Below are 5674 nucleotides of genomic sequence, written 5' to 3' on the forward strand. Positions count from 1 at the left end.
GCACCAACAGTCTATGCTAGCACCTAGCATGGTCTAGCCTTCTATCCTTGCTAGCATGCTATCTGTGCTAGCGTGTGGTGCGATTTGGATAAATGCCATGTTTTCATTTTAAATCTTTTAATTTTATTTGGAAAACTGTATATCAATAAATGGAAATGGTCTGAAAGAAACCCGAATATTAATATAAAAATGACATGAAATTATATTTTGAAATTTTGAAAGGACTGAAAAATAAGAAAGCCATCCGGACTCTAAATATTTACAATGCCTTACAACCTCTTTAATGTAAATTTCATACACGCGCCCCTTTTTTCTTGTATGTATGTATGCATGTAATGTTTTCAGTGTGTTTGTGTATTTGTACTTAAATAACAAAGTTTTTTTGAAGACCAAAAAAAAAGAATGCTATCTGTGCTAGCCATAGACTGTATATAAGAATGTTAGCTGTACATCGTCTACACTCTACACCATCGATGTATTATAATACTGGTCTAAATTGCTAACGCTACAACTGCTAGCTATGCTCGCGTTACATCTTATAATAAATGCAAATATGTATAGCTAACTAATCTACTCCTTATCGAGACTTTGCGTATCTTAAGAGGCAAAGGCATGTCCCGTCCTACTCTGCCCCTGATTGGCTTATCCTGTAACCCTTACGCTCATGCCTACACCTAACCAATCCAAACAATGAAGGCAAGGAATAGTAGCCAATCAGACGCAGAGTAGGGTGGGTCATCGCCGTCATGGAAATCGCAAATTTGCTTTCTCGCTCCATGGATGTGTTAAGAGCTTATATATGTCAATGGTTACGAGCATAGACTGTATAATATTAAATTATACAGTCTGTGGTTAAGAGCTGAATTTCTCAACTTGAACTCTTCTATCAAAAAGACATTATTTATGGACTTGTTACGGCCAAAGATGACTTTCTTGTCAACAACATCCTCATTCTTGGAAAATGTGTTTCATGCCAAAGCCCTTAAAGTTATGAAAAAAGTAATGCAGTGAAACTTTTTAAGATTATTGAAAGATATGAATTACAAAAAGCCCTAGCTTTATTTCTTGTAATATTGTTTTGTTTTTTCTTCTTTATATTATTTGATTATAATGTTGCACCCTTGTAAGCATCTGATCCTTTATAGTTCTGTGAAGAATTTTAGGCCATATTGTTTTTACATGAATTTTGTGAAATAAAAATGAACAGCAGCAGCCCAAAAATATCATAAAAATGTGCTTATCTAAGATCCTCTATAACCAGAGCCGTTAATAAAGTGGGCGGACACCGTTGAGCTCTATTGGTTGTGTCACGTGGATGAGCTGACAGTGTTGTAGTTACTTAGAATTTCTCACGGGGGGAGACAGAAACTACGCACTATAGCTTTAAAGAGGACAATTTTCAAATGGATACTTTATTTTTTTTAATTTAGGGACATAAGTCATTTTATTTATTTCAGGGGACTTTTATTTCATAATTCTTCATTTTTTTTTTTTAAGATCAATTTTTTATTTATTTTTCATTTTAAACAACAGACAAAAACACTTGAACAAGAACAACCACCCTCTCCCACCCCTCACCCTCCGCAGTCTCGAGGAAAAGTAAGAAAAAACAAACAAACAAATAAAACAAAAACAGAAATCACACCTTGCTTAATCATTCTCCTCTAGTTCTGTGCTGATGCACCTTTCCATAGGTCTTTAGTCGATGACTTGGCTTTGTTAATCCTTGCTGTAGAGAGCTCCAGCATAACTATGTCTAGAAAATACGCCAACCACTGTTTTACACAAAGTGAGTGGGGGGGGGGGGGGAAGCCAGCGCTGAGCTATCATTTTCTTGGTTCCAGTTGAGCCGGCTAGCCAAATTTATCTCTGTCTCCCAAGCAGGTGTAGAGTCGTTATTAAGTAACAAAACAATCGGGTCAGTAGGAATTTGACATCCTATCACATCAGATATTATTGATGTTGTTTTATTCCAGAACTTATGCACCTGTTCACACTCCCAGACCACGTGCAGGAAAGTTCCAGTTTGTTCAGGTTGGCAGAACGTGCAATAGGGAGTGGGAATGACTTTAGAGACGTATCTCTTCTGAGGAGTCCAGTATGTCCTATGACATATGTTGAAGTGGATCTGCTGGTGATTTGGGTTCTTGGAACAGTGGGGAATGTTGTCTTAAACTGTCTCCCAATTAATTAAGTTCCCCTCTGGGCTCAGCGCTCGCTCCCATTTCTTTACTATTGGGAGTTCTCCTACAGATACTTGCATAATTCTACATTTATTATATAACATGGGGGCATGCCAAACTAACCTTTGTGTCTGCAAACACCCACAGACCACTAAAGAAAACTGAATTTCAGTCCGAGTTGATTATTTACAGGTCTTACAAATGAGTGATAAGCAGAAGTAGCTTTCATTTTATTGAATACTGAATGTGGAAATGAACTGGAGCTCCCAGAGTAAACCCAAACACATCCGTGATGTGGCCCTGAGAGCTGGAAGGTCAGAGGCCAGTGGAGGAGACGGTAGCCCCGATGTGAGGCAGCTCTTTACTGAAATTGGTTTCGTTTTTTTATGTTGTTAAATCAGCGTTTATATTCACTGAACGTGGGAGAAACACTCAGACACTTGGAGGCAACCCTTACACAGTACACACACCACATTTCACATACAAACACCTAGCTGTGTATGTAGTTCCACCGGCTAATGTGAACAACAATCTTTTAAATTGGTCCAGTATTGAGCAGGAACGCTGTAACCAGCAGCCGTGACCCAGGATGCAATGTAACCCTATGTATAGGGCAAATGTGCACCGTCAGTTGCCATCCACTAAAAGTGCCGTTTTTGCCACTGACAGGCTTAGATTATTATGTCTGACAACATCAGAATCAGAATGGGCTTTATTGCCAAGTACGTTGCACATACGAGGAATTTGTCATGGTGTTGTTGGAGCATGTCACACATACAAATATAAGGATAAAAAGATATAAACAATATAAGTATAAACATATACACACAGTACGTATTAATAACGATAAAATACATTTAAATAAATAGTCCCTACAGGTCGACCTTTTTGTTAGAGTAAGATCCTTTTTGTTTAACAGGAAACAGCCCCAAAATTGACATGCCAAATACACCAGATTTCATAAAAAAGTAATTGAATCATTGTAAAACACACTAGGGTCCAGGTTGAAAAATACTGGTTAATCTGTAATAGGCCTAGAACAGGGTAAGTGGTGATGGATGCATGTCTTGAAAAAAATAAATAAAAACAGCACACACAATCAACTCCGCTTCACAATTTTCTTTTTTTATTTGGTAATGAATAACCTCAAAATAAATACAAACCAGTCAAGTGCTTTTGGTAGATGTGTCAAGAAATCCTCTAGTCTCTACTCGCTTTCCCTGCAGCTGGTCGATCCTGAAAGAACAATGCAGACATTCAAGTAAAGTTACTTTCACACAGGAGCAACACGCTCTTTTGATGGGAATTGAATGCCAAAACCCTCATTTAGAAGCTCATGAATAATCTCCCCCAAACATATGAATGGGTCAGATGGGTAGTGATTGATATAATCATTGGGATGGCTATTCACTTAATGATATAAACAGAAATGCAATACGTACATGCCCGTCAGGTCCACACTGCTCATTTCACTGAAACTCCCTTTCCTGAGTTGATCTGTCAAAAACAAGAATTAGATTTTTAGAGGCAAACCATGAAAAGTGTATGTGGTGGGGGGGAAACGTACACCGGATTATTGTATTAAAAAAAACATTAGGATTGTAAAATGCATGCCGAATTGAAGAGACGCTGCGTTAAGTTTAGAATAAGTTAGAGTTGTGTTCTGTTGGCTCATACATTTTGGTCAAGAAGTTAAGTTCTCAAAAGACCTAAATGTGTAACAGGGGTTTGGTGTGACGCTGGAACACGCTGTCTTTTCTGGACCATGTGCTCTGGCCGCGGCGGGTTAATAACTACGTGAAGCGGTTTGCTCATTGTCTATAGCACTTAATCACCAAAAACAACAACAACAACAACAACAACAACGACGACGACGACAACAACAACAACAGTTTCAATTTCAAAATGTACTTACATAGCTAATTACCGAACAGGGACATCCACGTGCAGAGATACAAGCTAACGTTCAGCTAACGTTACTGAACTAAACCTCGTTTAAAAGTAAGCCACGCTCAAAAGAGAAGCGCGAGCTAGCTGCTCATACCCACTAGATGTATCTACAACGCACAATACGTGCATTTTTACAACACTTTTCGGTGAAGTATAATCGCTCCTGTCTCGAAGAATTACATTTTCTTGAGGACCTCCAACTTGATCCATCAGTCGTCTTCTTCTTCTTTTTCTCTGGTTTAATGATGGCGTTGTGTGCGTTACCGCCACCTACTGGGTTGGATGTGCCATGCCTCCCATACTTTTCAATAACTGACAGTTTTTAAAAATATACACTCACCTAAAGGATTATTAGAAACACCTGTTTAATTTCTCGTTAATGCAATTATTTAATCAACCAATCACATGACAGCTGCTTCAATGCATTCAGGGGTGTGGTCCAGGTCTAGACAATCTCCTGAACTCCAAACTGAATGTCAGAATGGGAAAGAAAGGTGATCTAAGCAACTTTGAGCATGGCATGGTTGTTGGTGCCAGACGGGCTGGTCTGAGTATTTCACAATCTGCTCAGTTACTGGGATTTTCATGCACAACCATTTCTAGGGTTTACAAAGAACGGTCTGAAAAAGGAAAAACATCCAGTATGCGGCAGTCCTGGGGGGCGAAAATGCCTTGTTGATGCTAGAGGTCAGAGGAGAATGGGCCAACTGATTCCAGCTGATAGAAGATCAACTTTGACTCAAATAACCACTCGTTACAAGTTGTAAGTTTTGCTGCATACCTCGGTTGTAACTTACAACAGCAAAACATTTGCGAAGCCACAACACGCACAACCTTGAGGCGGATGGGCTACACCAGCAGAAGACCCCACCAGGTACCACTCATCTCCACTAACAAATAGGAAAATTAGGCTACAATTTGCACGAGCTCACCAAAATTGGACAGTTGAAGACTTGAAAAATGTTGCCTGGTCTGATGAGTCTCGATTTCTGTTGAGACATTCAGATGGTAGAGTCAGAATTTGGCGTAACAGAATGAGAACATGGATCCATCATGCCTTGTTACCAGTGGGCAGGCTGCTGGTGGTGTAATGGTGTGGGGGATGCTATCATATCAATATGGGCCAACATGTCTAAAGAATGCTTCCAGCACCTTGTTGAATCAATGACACAAAGAATTAAGGCAGTTCTGAAGGCGAAAGGGGGTCAAACACGGTATTAATATGGTGTTCCTAATAATCCTTTAGGTGAGTGTATATATGCATATACTGCATTCATGTTATTCATTTGCTATTTACAGCCTTCTACAAATTTATATTACCTTATTTCATATTTTTTTATGTAGCCTATATATTTATCCCTATATTTTAACTTGCACGTTATGTCTTGCATTCTTTTTTTAACTTGATTTTGTTTTATACAAACTTAATTAGCATTGTTGGAGGGACCCAAAGATTTTCCGTGACGACTGCTTCTGTAATCGTGCATCTGACAAAAATAACTTAAAACTTTGTTTGTTTTAAACTACAAGAAATGTACAAA

The 5674-nt window shown here is 38.8% G+C and overlaps 1 long non-coding RNA gene across 1 annotated transcript; it reads right to left on the reverse strand.

Annotated features, from left to right (window-relative positions):
- Nucleotides 1–3290: 3290 nt before the first annotated feature.
- Nucleotides 3291–4351, reverse strand: LOC116051002. The gene is made up of 3 exons (XR_004105239.1): nt 4099–4351; nt 3626–3680; nt 3291–3419 (listed from the first exon to the last, which is right to left on the reverse strand). It is a non-coding gene; the product is annotated as an uncharacterized LOC116051002 (long non-coding RNA).
- Between the last annotated feature and the right edge of the window lie 1323 nt (nt 4352–5674).

Source organism: Sander lucioperca, chromosome 14 (assembly GCF_008315115.2).
Source record: "Sander lucioperca isolate FBNREF2018 chromosome 14, SLUC_FBN_1.2, whole genome shotgun sequence".
Classification (NCBI taxonomy): Eukaryota; Metazoa; Chordata; class Actinopteri; order Perciformes; family Percidae; genus Sander; species Sander lucioperca.